Source organism: Ambystoma mexicanum, chromosome 7p (genome assembly GCF_040938575.1).
Source record: "Ambystoma mexicanum isolate Mex_15411 chromosome 7p, UKY_AmexF1_1, whole genome shotgun sequence".
In the NCBI taxonomy this organism is placed as follows: Eukaryota; Metazoa; Chordata; class Amphibia; order Caudata; family Ambystomatidae; genus Ambystoma; species Ambystoma mexicanum.
The window spans coordinates 942952231-942972426 of NC_090939.1; the positions used below are offsets into that span (position 1 = coordinate 942952231).

At 45.0% G+C, this 20196-nt stretch overlaps 1 pseudogene; it reads right to left on the reverse strand.

The window, feature by feature from the left end:
- Window positions 1-10367: 10367 nt before the first annotated feature.
- On the reverse strand, window positions 10368-10499 carry LOC138526641 (U4 spliceosomal RNA; annotated as a pseudogene).
- Window positions 10500-20196: the final 9697 nt, after the last annotated feature.

Genomic DNA, 20196 nt, shown 5'->3' on the forward strand with positions numbered 1-20196 from the left:
GCCATTCCATATTCCAAAGATATCATCTATAAATCTGACCCACATTTTTATATAATTTCTCCATACTGCATGATCAAGTACATATTCCTTTTCAAATTTGTGCATGAAAGTATTTGCATATGTGGGAGCCATTGAGGCCCCCATCGCTGTCCCAGATTTCTGAATAAAAAATTTATTTCTATATTGAAAATATGAATTTTCAGACATGAACTGTAATAATACCAAAATGAATTCCTTCATAGCTTTCAAATCACCTTCTTGGAGGAGTAACCATTCTATTGCTTCTAGACCCAGGTTATGTGGAATAGAAGTGTAAAGGCTCTTCACGTCAATTGTAAACATTATTGAGGTTTCTGTAAATACATTTTTCTCCAATGTTTCCAAAAAATGATTAGTGTCTTTAATGTAGGTATCTGTCTTTTGTATCAATGGTTGCAAAAACTGGTCAATATATTGGCCCAATGGCTGTTGTACACTGTCTACTCCAGAGACTATCGGTCTGCCTGGTGGTTTTGTGAAACTTTTATGTATTTTGGGTAGCGTGTAGAAGTTCGGTATTCTTGGATATTTATTTGTGAGAAAAGATCGTGTTTTTGCACTTATCCATTCTAATTCCTCTGCTTTCCCCAGAAGTTCTTCTAAATTCTTCATTATCTCAATAGTTGGGTCATTATCTAGCTCAGAATATACATCCGTGTTTCTGAGCTGATTCATACATTCGTCATGATAATCTTGACTGTTCATTATTACAAGTGCTCCTCCTTTATCCGCTGGGCGTATAGTTATCTTGTCGTCGCCATATAAATCTTTCAATAACTTAAACTCATTTGGTTTCAAATTTCCATATCCCTTCCGTTTGAATGACACTTTCTTAAGATCTTTGAGTACTTGTCGATGAAAAATATCGATGGATGGTACATTTATGGGTGGCATAAAATTACTTTTCTTTCTAAACTCTTGTAGTTCCTCTGGGTCTTGTTCTTTAAGTTGTGATGTATCGAGTTCATCAAAAAACACTTTTAATTTTAATTTTCTCACCAATTTAAATAAATCAATCTTAGTCTCAAATAAATCAAATCAAAGATCTTAAGAAAGTGTCATTCAAACGGAAGGGATATGGAAATTTGAAACCAAATGAGTTTAAGTTATTGAAAGATTTATATGGAGACGACAAGATAACTATACGCCCAGCGGATAAAGGAGGAGCACTTGTAATAATGAACAGTCAAGATTATCATGACGAATGTATGAATCAGCTCAGAAACACGGATGTATATTCTGAGCTAGATAATGACCCAACTATTGAGATAATGAAGAATTTAGAAGAACTTCTGGGGAAAGCAGAGGAATTAGAATGGATAAGTGCAAAAACACGATCTTTTCTCACAAATAAATATCCAAGAATACCGAACTTCTACACGCTACCCAAAATACATAAAAGTTTCACAAAACCACCAGGCAGACCGATAGTCTCTGGAGTAGACAGTGTACTACAGCCATTGGGCCAATATATTGACCAGTTTTTGCAACCATTGATACAAAAGACAGATACCTACATTAAAGACACTAATCATTTTTTGGAAACATTGGAGAAAAATGTATTTACAGAAACCTCAATAATGTTTACAATTGACGTGAAGAGCCTTTACACTTCTATTCCACATAACCTGGGTCTAGAAGCAATAGAATGGTTACTCCTCCAAGAAGGTGATTTGAAAGCTATGAAGGAATTCATTTTGGTATTATTACAGTTCATATCTGAAAATTCATATTTTCAATATAGAAATAAATTTTTTATTCAGAAATCTGGGACAGCGATGGGGGCCTCAATGGCTCCCACATATGCAAATACGTTCATGCACAAATTTGAAAAGGAATATGTACTTGATCATGCAGTATGGAGAAATTATATAAAAATGTGGGTCAGATTTATAGATGATATCTTTGGAATATGGAATGGCCCAGAGGAATCTTTTAATGATTTTTTTACCTATCTCAACAACATTGATCAACGTATACAATTCACAAAAGAAACTTCAAGAACACGAATTCACTTCCTAGATGTAGAAATACGTATTCACAACAATAAATTTTTGACCGGCATCCACAGAAAAGAAACAGATCGAAATAATTTACTTCATCGACTAAGTTTTCACCAACCGAGTCTAATTAGAAATTTGCCCTTCGGTCAAATGATGAGAGTTAAAAGGATTGTCAATGACCCAAGAACATGTGTGGTAGAAATTGAGAACATGGGGAGGAGGTTTGAAGCAAGAGGGTATAAACCAGCGGAGATAGAATCTGCTAAAGAACGAGTGATGGAATCTACAGTAAGTGGCACAAGGAGAGAAAAGAAGGAACCAAATATTGTATATGTGTCATGTTACTCAGTACAAAGCAACAAGATAAAGAGTGTAATTAAGAAGAACTGGAGTACACTGACTAATGACATGCGAGTTGAACATTTGTTCAGGGAATTACCAACTTTTGCGTACAAGAGGAGTGCAAACTTGAGAGATAGATTGGTTAAAACAAGACCTGAAAAGAGAGCATTGGACACATTGAGAAAAGGAACATATCCCTGCTTGCATTGCAGTAATTGTAATTTTATAACAAAAGGGGATACAGTTGATCACCCTCGTACAGGTGAAAAAATAAAACTTAAGGGATATGCAACATGTGATACTTTGAACATAGTATACAGTATTAAATGTCCGTGTGGCATCTACTATGTTGGACAATCTAAGAGACCTGGTAAGTTGCGATGGAACGAACATAGATCGTGTATTCGGAATAACAATCCGAATTCGGCAGTAGCCAGACATTGGAACACAATGAAGCATAACATCAGCCAGATGAGGATTCAAGTCTTGGAGGTCATTAGACAGAACAACGCACATGAGGATTTGGGAAGAAGATTGAATCAACAGGAATCGTTTTGGATCGACCGGCTTGACTCCCTTAGACCAGGGGGCATTAATGAGGAGTTGAATTTTATGTGTTTTCTATGATGAAAAATATGTGTGCTACATAAGAAAGATTTGTTAAATGTAAAGAAAAATCATGACTGATAAAAATGCTGGAATTTATGTGCTGTGGAACTTAAGGTAGTTTAACACTACTTAATAATGGAGCCAATTGCAATAATGTGTCTAATGTTGGAGTTCACAGTATATCCCGCAGGGGTTAATTTCCCTGTGGGACGTAAGGCAGCTAACCACTGCCTAACAGTGAGCTCAGTGAAATAATAGACAGTGTTGAAAAGACACATTCGCGCATGCGCGGAGGAGATTAGTGAAACGCATCACGGCATTGCACGCAGCGGCGCACATGCGCGGGAATGAGTAGTGTTGATAAATGCTAGTACGAGTGGCGGCAGCTTTTTTTGAATAGCTGTCGCGTACGGAGAGTAGGAGAGTAGAGGTAAGCACAACGGAAGAGGAGGTTAAGTGGGAATACTGAAGGAGGGGGACCACAGATATGGAAGTAGTTATATACACATATATATAAATATCTGTTTCAGAGGATACGCGCTAGATAAGGATACCGGTAACAGAGGTGAATATATACTCTGGGGACGAAAAGCCAAACAGGTAGAAAAGCGTTAAGTAAATTATGATATTATATTGTGAAATGAGGTTTAACAATGATCTATAATGGATGTTTTTGTATTTTTTTGACTTGTTATATTGATGTGAACGCCATGATGGAACACAACTTTAACCTGGTATGTGCATGCATTTACTTTACGATTTCACGTTTGGGTGAATCATTGGGAATGGGTCATGGTGTTGTAAATATCATTGATTGATAACAAATAGTGTTGATAGCCCTGATGATGGACGGATGTCCGAAATGCATTGGCAATAATTTTGAAACACTGATTGGTTAGGAATAAATAAACAATTGAAATATTGGAAATATTATAACAAAAATGGTGGATTACTTAATGAAGAAATACAAATTACTAATGAGAATGAATTGAAACCCGTTGAGGGGAGTGAGAGCGAGCTCACCCAGGGTTGGAAGTTGTTCAGCCCTATTGTATGGTTTTATATAGCACACATGTAGCCGTAAAGCAATCAGCCTTATCTGCCCATTCCTGTTGATTTCATCTGTATAATATTCGAAAAGCCCATCCTTTTATGACCTTCAAAGCCACTCAGCTACCGGTGTCTGCCCTAATCTTCTCAAGACTCTTCTACTGTGCTTCTGCACTCTTTGAGTTCCTCTGTCTCGTCTAGCTCCTTTGAAATCTGTATTTAATGCTTCTATTACTGTCCTCTGTCTGCTTGCTCGTGATTCTATCTCCTCTTCCTTGACTAATCTTGGATGGCTCTCTTTTCATCACTGTTTAAAATTTAATTTACTATGTTTAGTTTTTTAAGCTCTCCATGGTCTTGCTCCCCCCTATCTTTCCTCTCTTGTTGCATTCTACCTTCTGTCTCGCCCACTTCGTTCTGCTTCTCATCATCTCCTTATAATTCCTTGTCCCCCCGTGCTCAATCTTGTTTTTGGTCTTTCGCTCTTTTAGCACCCTTGAAATGGAACACTCTCCCACTCTCTCTCTGGTCTATCACTATTTATTTAGCCTTTCGGGTCTCGCTGCGATCCTACCTTCTCTCGTCTGGTTAACGTAGGTTACTGCAACCACAGAAATATTCTGTGTTTTAAATGTTAATTCATTATTTGTACTATGCTTGTTCTTATGTTCAGTGCTTTGGTGTAAGGCACTATATAAAACCAAATAAAATACAAAATACAAATACAATTAAGCAATGTATAAGCAGGAGATACAATTATTGGATTGGGCTACTTAATAATGATTCGAATTCTCCAGTACCAACTCTCTGTTTAGCGTAATGCTTGACACACAGAGGACCGGTGGCTGATCTCTTTCTTCAGCTGGCTCCCTCCTATGGAACAGCCTCCCCCTTCCTCTTTGTCTTGAGACGGACCACCTCAAATTCTGGAAGCTCCTCAAGACTTTCATTTTCACCTCCTCCTTCCCTTCCCCCCTCCGCTGCTAATCTCACAGTCGCTGTGATTGGTGAACAGGGTCCTTATGTGTCCTTCGGGGCCCTGGCCTCCCACACCCAATCGCCTCAGCCTCTGCCCTTACACAGCACATGCCTTGGCACTTACTGGCCTTCGCCACTGTAGACCTTTTACTCATCTACTTTTACAGTTGACTTCCCTAGCACATCCCACACTGGCCACATACACCTGCTGCTCACTCACGAGCACGGGTAGTCCAGCACTTATCCCCCTCTCCCTCTTCCCCCTGCACTTGCACACACTGAATGCTCACCAGGACTAGTAGGTTTGTCTTTATCCTCCAGTGTATTAATTGTTTCTATCCCATGTTCCCTCCCTGTTGGCCTGTGGGCGCTTTGAGAAACAATGTCCTTGTTGTATAAGCACCTAATAAATAAATGCACAATAAAGGATAATCTATTAAAGGTACACCTGAAAGGGCATTGAGCGAGAAGCTAAAAGACAGTAGATACAGGCTAAGGAGGGAGAGGACACTGTTGTTTTACATTTCCTTGAGGGATCTGCAGCTGTGCTCCGGCTAAAGTTATATTTCTGTGAATTTCACCCACAGTGTCTGCTAGATGCAGTGCTAGAAGTGTGCCGGGGCCTGCCGGGGCTGGCCCCCGTCAGTGCCCAGAAAGTGGGGTGAGCCGGGGCCCTGCTGGGGCCCCCCGGTCCCACACACCATTGGCGGGACGCATTATCCTGCCGCGGCCACAGCCGCAATAGGAAATGCGGGCGCCATTATGTCAGGCAAGCTGACAGAAGTGCCAGCCAGCCACAGCGACGCTGAGGCTGGCTGGCACTTCTGTCAGTCAGTGTAACTTCCCCTGATGACCCCTCATCAGGGTCATCAGAGGAAGTTACTGTCCCTTTGTTTGCCCTCCCCAGGTCACTGACCCTCACGAACCCATGGGCTCCATGATCTAATATGCAGATTAGATCACGGAGCCCACAGGTTCCCAGAGGGTGAAAGGCGCCTCGGGCTCAGTGATCTCTGCTCAGAGCAGATGGATCACAGAGCCCGAGGCGTCTATCTCCATCGAAAAAGCTTTATAAAAGATGCCTTGTTGAATTGTGTATGTTTCAAGCCATCTGTTATAAACGTAGAAATATTTCTATGTTTATAACAGACGGCTTGAAACGTACACAATTCAAGGCATCTTTTATAAAGCTTTGTCCACGGACAAAGCCACCTTGGGTTTTGTCCGTCATCAACGCTTTATAAAAGATGCCTTGAAATACAAACATGCTACAAATGTCTATGTTTAAAAAGGTGGCTTGAAAAGTACACAAACCATAGTAAGGTAAGCACACAAGTGTGAGTAACTTACCTATGGTTTGTGCAATTTTCAAGCCACCTTTTATATACATAGAAATAGTAACATTGCTATGTTTATAAAAGATTGCTTGAAAAGTACACAAACCATAGTAGTACGCATACATATAAATGCTCACTTACATTTATATATTTGTTTATGCACCTTACTATGATTTGTGCACTTTTAGGCTACGCCCACAATGAAAGCCACGCCCCCAAGCGAGGGCCCCCCTCAATTTCGTACCCCACTTAAAGCACTGGCTAGATGTATTCCCATGTTTCATTCAATTATATTTTACTTTGCAATTGCACTTAGCCCCTTTTGGAGCTCCAACAATTGTGTGCAGTGCTCTGATGCCCGACTAGGCCGAGCCACACTTAAATAAACTCAAAATAAACACATTAAAAAAAAATACGGACTAGGTTAGGATGACTAGCAATGTGATACCACGAGGTCACAAACGGTCACATGATTCCACTTATGCACTTTCAGTATCTGTTCAGAAATCTCGTGCTCCTGAGTCGCTTTCAAGGTTAAACATGTCTCACTGCGCACGGGTTAAAGAGTTAAAGATGTTGACGAGACTATTGACTGCTTCGCTTTGAAGTCTGCAGAGATCTGCAAATGGCCGGTTTTTCCTGGGTGAAACAGGGAAGTGCTTTCGTAGCGACACCAGCGCCACTGACAACCAGACGGAGGAAAATAGCCGAGAGGCAGCGTGCAAGACAGAAGTCAAGTTTCGTTTCCTGAACTGGATAAGTCCGGCCGAACCCAGCATTTCCCACTCACTACAGACGCTTTTTCGTGTACACCTGCTCAGTAAACACAGGGTAAACTCGTGCATGAAGACTACCACCACTTGGTCTCTCAGACCAATCATGTAACACCCCACAGTCATGCACCCAGTGTTCGACTCTCTTTCCTCTGCTATCTACTCTACACAAAATCTCTTTCCCCTGCAGCAGTTACCCTATTGACCCCACCGTTTTCAATGTGTTATTTTTTCTAAATTCACAATCTCCACCTGTGCTCTTTGTGATCTCTCTCCCTGCAGCATTTATCCCCCATAGATATCAACTAGACTGATGTAAACTGGGTCAGTTTTTAGTTTTACTATCAGTTGGTGCTTAAGCACCACCTATAAGCCAAAGCTCTTGCAATGGAGTACAGATAGGAGGGAGCAGTGCTTTTAGTGGACTGGGGCCTGCTGGGGCCATGCCCCGGCAATCTCCTAAAAGTGGGGTTGAGCCAGGGCCCCCCGTCCCACTACAACATTGGCAGGAAACATCCCATTGCGCTGCACCCGCGACCGGAGATGCGACCGCCATTAGGTCAGGTAAACTGACAGAAGTGCCAGCCAGCCACAACGTCACTGTAGCTGGCTGGCACTTCTGTCAGTCACTGTAACTGCCTCTGGTGACCCCTCCCTCTGGTGACCCCTCCTGTGAGGGGTCACCAGAGGGAGTTACTGTGCCTTTGTTTCCCCCAGGGTCGCCAAGGCGTCTTTAACCCTCGGCGAACCTGGGGACTCCTCAACATATTTCGAGTTTTATAAAAGATGGATTGAATTGTGCACTTTTCAAGCCATCTTTTATAAACATGGAAATGTTTAACAAAGATGGCTTGAAAAGTACACAAACCATAAGGTACGCACACAAATATATAAATGCTATATATTTGTGTGTGTACCTTACTATGGTTTATGTACTTTTCAAGCCATCTTGAAGTACACAAACCATAGTAAAGCACGCAAACAAATATATAAATGTAAGCATTTATACATTTATGTGCGTACCTTACTATGGTTTGTGTAGTATGCAAACCATCTTTTATAAACATAGAAATATGTCACATATTTCTATGTTTATAAAAGATGGCTTGCATACTATATAAACCATAGTAAGGTACGCATACAAATATATAAATGTTTGCGTACCTTACTATGGTTTGTGTACGTTTTTAAGGCCACGTCCATCCCACAAGCCACGCCCCAAAAATGAGCCCCCCCCTCGATTTCTTACTCTACTTAAAGCCTTGGGAGTGAGGTACTCATGCCATTTCCCAGCTGTTGCCATCTTATGGCCAGGTTGTACAGTTATGGTAGTGCACGGCAAATGCTTATCCCATGCCTACACAAATACACAACTGTTGGCTTTCCCAATGCTGGTTATTCTTTGCATTATGGTAGTTGCAGTTTTGTTTTTCTCCTCAAGTATCAAGATTTTAAGTCCATTTGTTAATTGTCAATTTTCTCTATGAAAAAATGCAAACAAACCATTTGCAAACACCCTGCATCTAGAATTAAAGAACTCTCCAAACCCTGTATCACTGAAGAAGCAGAATACAAATCCCCAATCCACCCAGTCAATTGCCTTCTCTGCATTTAACGACAACAAGATGGATGGGGCTCCAGCAAACCTATTCTTCCTATAGTAAATGTGCAATCTTCCTAACATTGTCAAAGGCTTGTCTGCCTTTTATAAACCCAGATTGATTGGGTTGAATCGGTATATTCTCAAGGTGATTAGTCAAGTTTAGGGGAGCAATTTATTTGTCTGACCCGCAAAGCTATGAAATCGAACCAGAGCTCCTGAATTAGTTCTTTAGGTGTGTGAGGGGATCAAGTAGAGCTCCTACACAGGGGCGTTGCTAGGGGCGGTTTAAGGGGTTATAGCCCCTGATCTTTTGGTTGTAGCCCCGGATAGAATCTCAGGAGCTACAGCCAAAAGACTAGCTAGCCCCCAGTCCCAACAGTTCCGACATCAGCGTAGCCCCGGGTCTTTTCCAGACCTAGCAACTCCCCTGCTGCTACATATTGATTACAATCCCATTTGCACACGATAGGTTGTTAGGCTTTAATGATCGAATAGCCTTTATAACTTCTTTTAGAATTTGAGGTTCCAGTTTACCACTTTGTTCATCTGTTAGTTTTTAGACGTCTAGATTCTCTAGGCGTTTCCCATCTACTGGTCATCTGATTGCTCCTTGATCAGTGGACACAGCACCCAGTTCTCTAATCGTCTGAGATAGTAGGTCATAGTCGACTGAAGTTTCCTCAATGCCTACAGGGCCACCCAGCTAGTTTTTGGGTGAGAACCAGGGGTGCAACTAGATCCCAAATTCAGGGGGTGGTCTAGGTTCTTATGCTTGAAATTTTTGGGGACGAGGGGTGTCCTTCAGAGACAGTTATATAGACTTTCTTACTTGCATGGGGTCCTTTTCCCGTTCTCCCAAAGAAGGTTTGTGTGAACTAGTTTCATATGAGCTGCAAATAGCCTATTATAAAGCATATTGAGCCAGAGACATTGCACAAACCAAAATAGGATTTAAAGGCAACTTCCACATTTTTATTTCTATCTGTCTCTATGCCAATCTGTGTTTTGTTGTGATGTGTTGTTGCTTTCTCGGTTGCCAGCTTATGGTGTCTGCCCAGCTGTATTGTGTATGATCCCATGCACATGTAGGTAGCACTGCGGTGACCGTGTCTTTTGAGGTAGAGTATTAAGTCTTAAAGTCAGTGGCGAGTTATAGGGGGGGGGTGGGCTTGACAACTGGCTACACATTGTGACCTCTGAATTTTCACCCTGGAATAGTATAACTTGACATATCATGTCTGACAATGTACACGGACCCGAAGAAGGTGAAGGCGAGGCCAGGCCCTATTGTTAACTAAAACGCGCCAACAGGCAGCAAGTTGTTAATTCTGGCCCGTTTGAATTTACTTTCCCTGCTTAAAAGGACGAGCCGGCTGAAGGTGTCACACAAATGCCAATGCCACATGCAGGCGGAGGAGGACCTGGCTCACTTCCTCCTGATTCGTCCGCAATACCATAAGGAAAGGAAGTCATGGTTAAAACCATACTTCCAAGGCCACCATTTAGTTGTGTGAAGGGAGCTATGTCGGCTATACTTACCTCTGAGGATACTCACATTTTATACAACCTGAGTTTATAAGCTGAGTTGCAAAACTGAGATTGAATGTCATGCATGGTATAGGACAAGAGAGGCCATGAGTATCTAATTGCCAATCCCAGCTATATCTCAAGCGGTCATGGCGGGGCACTGGCTAAAGTTTTCCATAAGCAATAATCGCGCCTGGTTTAAACCTCGAGCTACGCTACTGCCACTGTGCAAATGGATATCTGTTCTGAGCCAAAGCTTTTCTTTTAATTGTACCCATAGGGGCAGCGGGCAAATATTTTAACTGGGTTTTATTCTCTAATTTACGATTGTTAGTGTGTATGTTTTTTTACTGTTAATGTAGAAATCCCCTCCAAAAAACTCTTTTGACTTGACTTAGCGTGACATAGCCTAATATTGCACAGTGTACGGCGTCAACGCGTAGAAGGGCATCGCAAAGGGTTTCACTCCTCCTGTTGGTCAGAGCTCTTCAATGCCCAAAGATTCTGTTGACCAGCAGCTTCACAGGAAGAACATAATATTATGTCTGCTACAGTCAGTCCACTAGTCTAGAAACTCTGGTGCCCTGACTGGCTAGGGCTAATGCGTATCCTCTGGTCAGTGCCCTGACTGGCTAGGGCTAATGCGTATCCTCTGGTCAGTGCCCTGACTGGCTAGGGCTAATGCGTATCCTCTGGTCAGTGCCCTGACTGGCTAGGGCTAATGCGTATCCTCTGGTCAGTGCCCTGACTGGCTAGGGCTAATGCGTATCCTCTGGTCAGTGCCCTGACTGGCTAGGGCTAATGCGTATCCTCTGGTCAGTGCCCTGAATGGCTAGGGCTAATGCGTATCCTCTGGTCAGAGCCCTGACTGGCTAGGGCTAATGCATATCCTCTGGTCAGTGCCCTGACTGGCTAGGGCTAATGCGTATCCTCTGGTCAAGTCAAGTGGCATGGGGCTCGGGCAGGGTTGATGCTACAATAATCAATTCTATTCAATAGCCTAGTTTGCCGCATACAGAGGGCACAAAGGGATAACATTTTGTCCTTAAAAACATGAATTCTGCTCCATTGTATGAGCGCCAGGCGGGCTGATGGATTCTTTTTAATGGGGTAGGACGTAAGCATTTCCCAGTAATAAGCATGAGTGGCCGAGCGAAGCGAGAGAGCCCGAAATAGCCAAGGGGTGTTCAGGGAGAGGGTAAAAAATGTCAGTACATTTGAAGTGAAAAATTGGGTAAAAGACCGAACAATTTACACCTGGCTATGAATGGTGACATATGAAAAAATAGAATCGATGCCAGGTCTCCAACAGTACAGGGCAGCGTTATTGAACACACTTTCAGGAGGCCGTGCCCACAATATATGCCAGCCTTTCCACTGTAAAAAGAACACTCTCATGATGACTTTGTCCAATAAGATGTTAGCAGGGTGCAACATTTCCACTCGCATCTCGCAATTGCCGAGTGGAAATTGGTTTGGGGGCGAGTAGAAATACCAAAGCCTGGCAGTGCACGGTGAATACATATTAATTTTCCCCCTCCTCCCTCAACTCTGCCTTGCTCAATCATGAGAAAGAAGGTGCGCTGATCCCCCCCCCCGCCAGAGGTCTGACCGCACTCCTGGCGTGCCCTTTTTCAGCCAACCCACGACTGTGCACAGCTGTGCCGGCCCTAAGCAGCCCACACAACGTGAAACATTTTATTCACCTTTTGTTTGGTTCATTGAAATGCATACCTGGCCATTACGTTGGATCAGTGCAAGTACTTTATCGAGTCAGCAAGTAATGTTCTTGGTCGTTAAGCCTTACGCTCCAGTGTACATGCATCAAATGCTGGGAGCACCCCAAATCTGGCGTATTTGTAGGTAGCGCAGGCATTTGTGCATATCTCCCGGGATGTCCGTGTATGTGAACCTCAAGCTAAGGGGCACTGAAGTGGAACACAGGGCTTTGAGCAGGGCGGCAGCTGGCAGTGTTCAGCTTCAAATGGGTTTACTTGTCCTGCTTTGCGCGTTGTTATCCCAGTGGCAACTACAGAGGTAGTGGACCCATAAACTGCCCCATCACACCTCCATACAGCTCATACGTCTCACCTGGATCCAGTAGAAGCCACTCGATAACCCGGCAAACAGGAACTATCACAGGCAATGCTTTTCTGCGTCCCACTTATAATTAATGTTTTAGGAGACATTATCAAGATTGGTTGTTGCTTAGGAAAAAATCCTGATTTCTAGTTACGTTGTGGTATACATTTAAGTTACACTACCTAGTGCTCGCTTCACTTCAGCAAAGTATGTAATGAAGGTTCGCCCGTCGTGAGAAGGTTAGGTTGGTTTGTGCACTTGAAGCTTACAGTTCCTGGTGGACCTGTTAGGAGCCTGCATAGAACGTGGACTTTTGAGATAAGGGGCATAATGGGAAAATGTTAGGCAGTAAAGTGTGACGTCGTCAAAGCCAATGTCCTTGTCACGTGGAAGAAGACACAGGGCGCATGGGAAAGGGGAGGGGCGGGGAATGGGGTGGGCAGTTACAGTTTAGAGTTGCTGGAATAAAGAAGCACGTTACTTTACTCCACTTGAGTCTGCCTCCTCTTTATTGTGTATTAAGAAGAGGGAGGCTGTGTGGGAGACATCTGGTAGGACCACGTCGGGTCCAACTCGACATTGCCGATGAGGCGGGTCGACCGACGCGTGTCAGGTCCCTGCTCTGCAGACATGCAGCCAAGTGGAATCTTCAAAGGAGAGTCGCGGGAAGGAGGAATCGTGGGTGCGGAAGCCCCACTGGCCCTGCCTCTGTCCCTCACAAGGCGCGAACGCAGCACCCACAGCGAGTGAGCTCTGTAAGAGGATCCTGTGGGTGCGGCAGTCCCGCCAGCCCTGCCTCACCTCCTGGGTGCTAAGGAAGGCACAAGAAGAAGGAAAAGGCAGTCTGGTCACGGAGCCAGGACCTGGATACACACAGGTGGGCGCTGTCAAGCCGGCAGCTGGAGCCTGCACGTGAGGCTCAAGGAAAGCCATCCAAAGAATCAACACGAAGCTCAGGGCGCAAAAACAAGGTTAGTCAAACCAGTGGGGCCCCACATACTGATCACAACACCAGCCCAGCAGGCACATGTTACAAAACTGATAGAGAGGAAAAAAAAGGCACTGCATAGTCCACCCCACAGCCAGTGCTAGAGTCCTCAAAGGACACAGCTAACAGCCAACAACCAAAATGTCAGAAGAAGACAATATAACAGTGCTCCTCACTCCAGCAGCGGTTTGGCCCTCAAGAATACAAGACAGTCTTATCACACAATTACCCACACACTTTGATCTGCCAGAAACGAGCAGTTTGGCCCCCCCGATGGAAGAGATGGATCAGGGATTTCAAAGTGTACGTAAAGGCCATCGACCACTGAAGGAAGACAAAAAACACAGCCTCCTCACATTATCCATAGGCCCCAACGTAAGATACCTATACCAATCTCAAGACAGCCCTCACAGAATATTTCACGCTGCATACCAACATAGATTACGAAAGGCCCATCTTTCACACCACCACACAAATAAAAGGAGAATGAATGGACACATTTGTCATGCGACTACGACTTAAGCTAAAACATTGTGACTTTAACAACTACTCGAATGATGAAGCACTAAGGTCACAGAATATAGCCTGATGCGAGTGCGCCGACTTCAGAAAGAGATTATTACAGAAGCCTTGTTCTCTGGAAAAAATACTGCACCTTGCACATTCAGACGCAGCAATGGTGTCTCAGGTGGAGGGGCTAAGTGACATAAAAATCTCTCATGGGAAATTCGAGAACATACACAAACTACACTTGACACAAGCAAGCAAAGGAAACTGTGAACCCTTCTTCTACACGTGCGGATATGAATTTCCCCACGAGGACGCCTGCCACGCCAACGGTCAACAGTGCCCAGCATGTGGAGATGACAACCATTTCAAAGCGGTATGCCACATGTACTGCAGTGAATCAAGAGGGGAAGGCAACAGAGGAAAACCTTCACAAGGCAGAGAGAGACAAACACAAAGTCCCCCAAGGACGTCATACCAACCCTTCAAGCTCCCTCATTGAGGACAGAGAAGAAAGGAAGCCACAGGATAGAACGTTGAGAGAATGGAGATCAAGCAAATCCACATAATTCAGATCCAGGAGAAGACCCAAAAGATATGTGCAATACCTCGTTGAGCAGTCAGAAACAGACGGTAGGTCCAGTGCATCATCTGAAGAAGTCTCTAGGAGAAAGGAAAGACCCTGAGAAGAGCCAAAGAAGAGAGGATACCTAAATGCACTAAGCAACCCAACAGAAAAAGAACAGAGCCCAGTTCTACTCCTCCAGATAAACGAAATGGCGGCTGAATTCCTAGTGGACACTGGAGCGACCATAAATATCATAAGCGAAGAGGTCTTCAACAGCCTACCCCATGCTCCGCGTCTTTGACCAGCAGAGGTACACATCTATCCCTATGGATCAAAAACACCACTACCCTGCAGAGGATACTTTATGGCACTATGCAGGTACAAGGCCAAACAAAGAGAATACCCATACATGTTCTAGAAGCAGCAACGGACAGTGGCTGCATCCTGAGCTTTCAAGCCGCAATTGATATGGGCCTCATACACATGCTCTACAGACCGATGGCACACAAATATCTGGACCCATCCTCAAAAATAGAACAACTTTTCCCATCATTATTCAAGGGTTTAGACAAACTCAAAAACCGACAGATTGCCCTACACATTGACCCACTAGTACCACCAGTTGCTCAACACTACAGTGGAATTCCAGTAAACATACAAAGACAGGTGGAGGAAGAACTATACAAGCTACTAGAGGCAGACATCATAGAACCGGCTGAAGGCCCTACACCGTGGGTATCACCCATTGTCCCAGTACCAAAGAAGGACTCTTCTGACATCCAAATATGCATGGACATGTGACGGCCAAAAGAAGCAATACTAAGGGAACGTCATCAAGCCCCCTGCATCACTGATATGGTGCACCTACTGAACGGTGATATGGTATTCTCAAAATTGGACCTTGACAAGGGATACCACCAACTTGAACTGAGCAAGAATTCACAATACATATCCACGTTTGTCACCCACTTAGGACTTTACAGATACAAACGCCTCAGTTTTGGTGTGTCCTCAGCCGCTGAAATTTTGCAAGCAGAAATACTTAACATCATAAAACATCTCCCCAACAGCTTGAACTACAGTTATGATATCCTAATTTTCAGACTTGATCAAGAACAGCATGACAATACTCTCACCCGTGTATGCATGGCACTGGAAGAAGCCCACCTCACACTAAACAAAGAAAAATGTGAGTTCAGAAAACACACCGTTCGATTGTTTGGACACTTGTTCTCAGCACAGGGCATGACCCCAGATCCTGAGAAAGTAACCACGCTAACCAAGGTGGAACCACCTATAAATGTTTCAGACTTGCAATCCTTCTTTGGGCTTGGTAGCTACTGCACTCAATATATTCAAGACTTTGTGTCCGTAAGTGAACCCCTCCGAGCACTCACAGAGCAGCAAACAATCTTTGAGTGGACAGGGGAGTGCCACCAGGCATTTAAGAAAATCAAACAGAGAATAGCGGATGGCAAAAACATGGCATACTTCAACACCACGCGGGAAACAGAACTGATTGTTGATGCAAGCCCTGTGGGATTGGGCACCATGCGAATATAGATTGACACAAAAATCAACAGCACATGCGACATCCTCTCCTTTGCCAGCAGGAGCCTATCAAAGACAGAGCAAGCCTACTCTCAAGCAGAAAAAGAGGGCCTTGCTGTGGTATGGGCGTGTGGGCACTTTCATCTTTTCCTATACAGGAAATCAGTCAAAGTGGTCACAGACCACCAGGCTTTACTCTTCATATATTGAAACCCCCAATCAAAAATGCCCCCCAGGATTGCCAGATGGCACTAAGGCTCCAAGATTACAGTTTTCGTATCATCCATCGCCCAGGGAAGGACAGCTATCCAGCAGACCTTCTGTCACAGTATCCTCACAAGGAGTCCTAGCTCACACCCTCCATAGCGGACCAATACATACACTACATAGTGCACGAGAAGACACCAAGAGATCTAAGTCCCAATCACATTGTGCAAGAGACTAAAAATGACATGGGATTACATGTTACCTTCAGATGCCTGGAGACGGGACGATGGAAACAAGCAAAGCAGACAAGAGAAATCACAAACACCGAAACTCAGCAGGGCATAAGCAACCTGGTGGCTGTAAGAGAAGATTTAGCCCAAACCGAGGATGGACTACTATTGAAAGGAACCAAGATAGTGATCCCGCGGACTCTACAAAAAAAGGTTCTAGAACTAGCATGTGAAGGACACTGGAGCATTATGTCCACCAAAAGGATGCTACAACAGTAGGTATGGTTCCCTCAGCTTGACTCCCAAGTAGAAGAATTGCTCAAGCAATGCCCCACATGTGCAGTCATCAACCCCATCACCCGCCCCGAGCCACTGCACATGATGGACCTGCCCGAAAAGGCCTGGGACGAGATTGCCATAGATTTCTTTGGACCTCTAGAAAGGGGGAATACATATTTGTGGCCATAGATGAATATTCCTGATCTACAGCTGTTACCATCCACGTCAGCCTACCACACCATTCATGCGCTAGACAGGATGTTTACCGCCTACAGAATACCCTGAGTAGTGAAATCAGACAATGGTCCTCCTTTTACAGGTCAAGATTTCACGATTTGCACAGAAGAATGAAACCACTCTAGCCACAAGCCAATTGCACGGTAGAACACTTTATGAGCAACATCAAAAGAAATGTACGGATCCCACGACTAATGGGTGAACACGTGCAGAAGGCTCTATATCAACTACTGCAGGTCTACCGCACACACCTCACAGCACAACTGGGAAAACACCATCTGAGGTGATGTTTGAAAGAAACATACACACAAGAATACTGCATGTTTCGAGCATGGACGAGAGATATAAGGGAGATGCTGAGATGAGGGAACATGATGAAAAAGCATGGAAAACATTAAAAGGAGAGCAGCTGAGAACAAAAGAGCCCAGGAAAATGATCTTGAACTACGAGATATTGTGATAGTGCTCCAGCCGCAAACCAGGAAGCATGTGCCTGCGTTTGACAAAGAACCAATGACTGTAACACATGTGAAAGGATCTCTTGTCTCAGCTGAAAAAGAAAGAAGAGGAATAACTCGAAATTCTTCACATTTCAAAACGATGCCAGGGATCATCACATCCAGTTCATCGGCTGCAGAAGCAGAACTCCAACTGTGGGACCCTTCCTATGAGGGCGACGGTGAAGGCTCCAGTGAAGAGCAGACATTCTTGCCTGAAAGAGAGAGAGAGATAGAGAAACATCCAACTCTGCACTTGACGGAGAGGCCACAGGGGGCCAGAAATCGACCCCAGAGACTCATAGAAGAAATTACCTAAAGCAGGACGTTGTGTTACGTAAAGGGGGGGTGACGTTGTCGAAGCCAATGTCCTTGTCACGTGGAAGAGGACACAGGCTCATGGGAAAGGGGAGGGGCGGGGAAGGAGGTGGGCAGTTAGAGTTTGGAGTTGCAGGAATAAAGAAGCACATTACATTCCTCCTCTTGTGTCTGCCTCCTATTTATTGTGTATTAAGGAGAGGGAGGCCGTGTGGGAAACATCTGGTAGGACCCCATCGGGCCCACCTCGACAGAAAGGAGCAAAAAATAACCTTGCTCCCTCCCTCTCTATGCACACATACATGAGCAAACACAGATCTCTGTGGCGTAGGACGCCAAGCAGTGATGAGAGCCTCCCTGACCCTCTGAACTTCACTGGCCTCCCACTTCTTAACCAAAGCTCAGGACATCCTGTCCTCACTCTCCTCTACTCCCCTCCGCCCCCAGCTCTCAGGCCTCCCTTGGCCCCCCTCTCCCCTCCTACTTTCCTCTTTCTCACCCAAAGCACTGGATGAGGTCTCTAAACATGTCCTCTCTATCAAAGTTTCCTCCAAACAGGTGCTCCCCTGCTCTTCCAGAACCATCAATGACAACATTGCCTCCCTTGCACCAGTATTGGCCGATTTCTGTAATCACTCCTTTGCAACTGGCTCCTTCCCACTACCCTTCAAGCACTCCTTTGTGCATTCTCGCCTCAAAAAGCCCTCTGCCGACCCCTCCTGCCCTGCTAACTACTGCGCTATCTCCATTACCCTGTTCCTGGGCACACTCTTGAAGTCATCTTGGTCATCTTCCAGCTGATCTAACACAGTGAATTCACTTCAGAGCAGTCAGAGGCACGGAAACTGCTCTACTGAACACCCGTGAAACTTGCTCTCAAATTTCGATTCCAACTCTCCATCCGTTCTTATCCTTCTGGATCTTTCCTCTGCCTTTGACAGAGTCAATCATGCCAATCTGAGCAATCAGCTCTGCAACACCCTTGGAATCATGGGCTTGGCACTTGACTGGTTGACTTCATTCCTCTCTAACTGTCCTTTTCTCTCCCCAATCACATTATCTACCTGTGATGTCCATCAAGGCTCTATCCTCTCAATGTGGCTCTTCAACATCTACCTTGCTCCTCTGGCCCACCTGATCTCCTCCTTCTCTCCTCACTTGCAGATGACATTCAGCTCACCTTGAAGTGTCCCTCTTCTCTCTCCTCTTCCTCCTCTCTCATCCCTGAAAAAACCTTGGTGTCATCTTTGACTCCTCTCTCTCCTTCTCTCCTCACATCGCGGAAGGCCCACTATTAGCTGCGACTCCTGAGGCATTCTCCCTTTTCTCATCTTCCTCCAGAGCTCAGGGCCTCTCTAGGCTGGACTACTGCAACAGTGCGCTCTGAGGCCTTTGGACATGTATCGCCATACAAAAATTAAAATAAACAAATAACAGCCTCTTCCTCAATTATCATTTATCCTCCTTTCACCCCTTCAACTAATTCAGAATAGGACTGCAAGACTTATTCTTGACCTCAAGCCCAGGGACTGGATCTCTCCAGCACTAAAATCTCTCCACTGGCTCCGGGTCGATGCTAGGATCAAATTCAAGACCATCTGCATCATTCACAAGGCTTTCTGGGGCTTGGAACACCGCTACCTCCAACTCTCTCTCTAAATACCTCCCTGCTAGAGCCCTTTGCTCTTCTAGCTCCCACTCTCTGCAGATCAGTTGCTTCTCTAAGCAGAGAGTGGGGGGCAGAACTCTCTCCTCCGCAGGAGCCTCCCTCTGGAATGTTCTCCCTGCCCTTCTCAAGCTTGAGCCGGACCTCCTTAAGTTACAGAAGCTCCTCAAGAGCCACCTTTTGTCTTCTTCCTTCCCTCTCCCCCTCCCCTGCTAACGCCCCTCTCCGCTGCAGTGACTGGCTGCCTGGTTCCCTCTGAGTTCTACAGGGGACCAGTCCACCCCCTCCCAGTCCAACTGCCTCCTTGCACTTAGCATGTGGACCCTCACCCCCTGCACCCCTTGCAATTCCCTTGCACTTGCCCCCTGGCCTCCCCTTAGCACTTGCCTAGGCCCTGTGGCTCTCTGTCATGGCCACATGCCCCAGAACACAAAGACCACACCATCTAGTAATGGGGGCAATGGGTCACTTGACTCACTTATGGCCCTTTGGGACCCATAAACACAGGGGCCCTGGCTGGACTCAATCCTGGCGCCTTTGGCACCAGGCTCATATAGAGCTGTGAGAAGGAACACTTTATTTCAGTGCAGGAGTGCTTTTATTTTACAAGAACTTTCCAGGAGCTGAAAGCCTTTATTCCAGAGAACATCCTCATGTGCTGACTCATCAGGTGTGGCAGGGTGTGGTAGGTACGCTGAACCTGGTGGGCCTGGCTTCAGAAGCTCAGCTATATAAGCTGCTCCATCCTTAAGGCTGGTGCTTCGTGTTACTGTGCACTCGCATGCAACGTGACGCTCACCGCTGC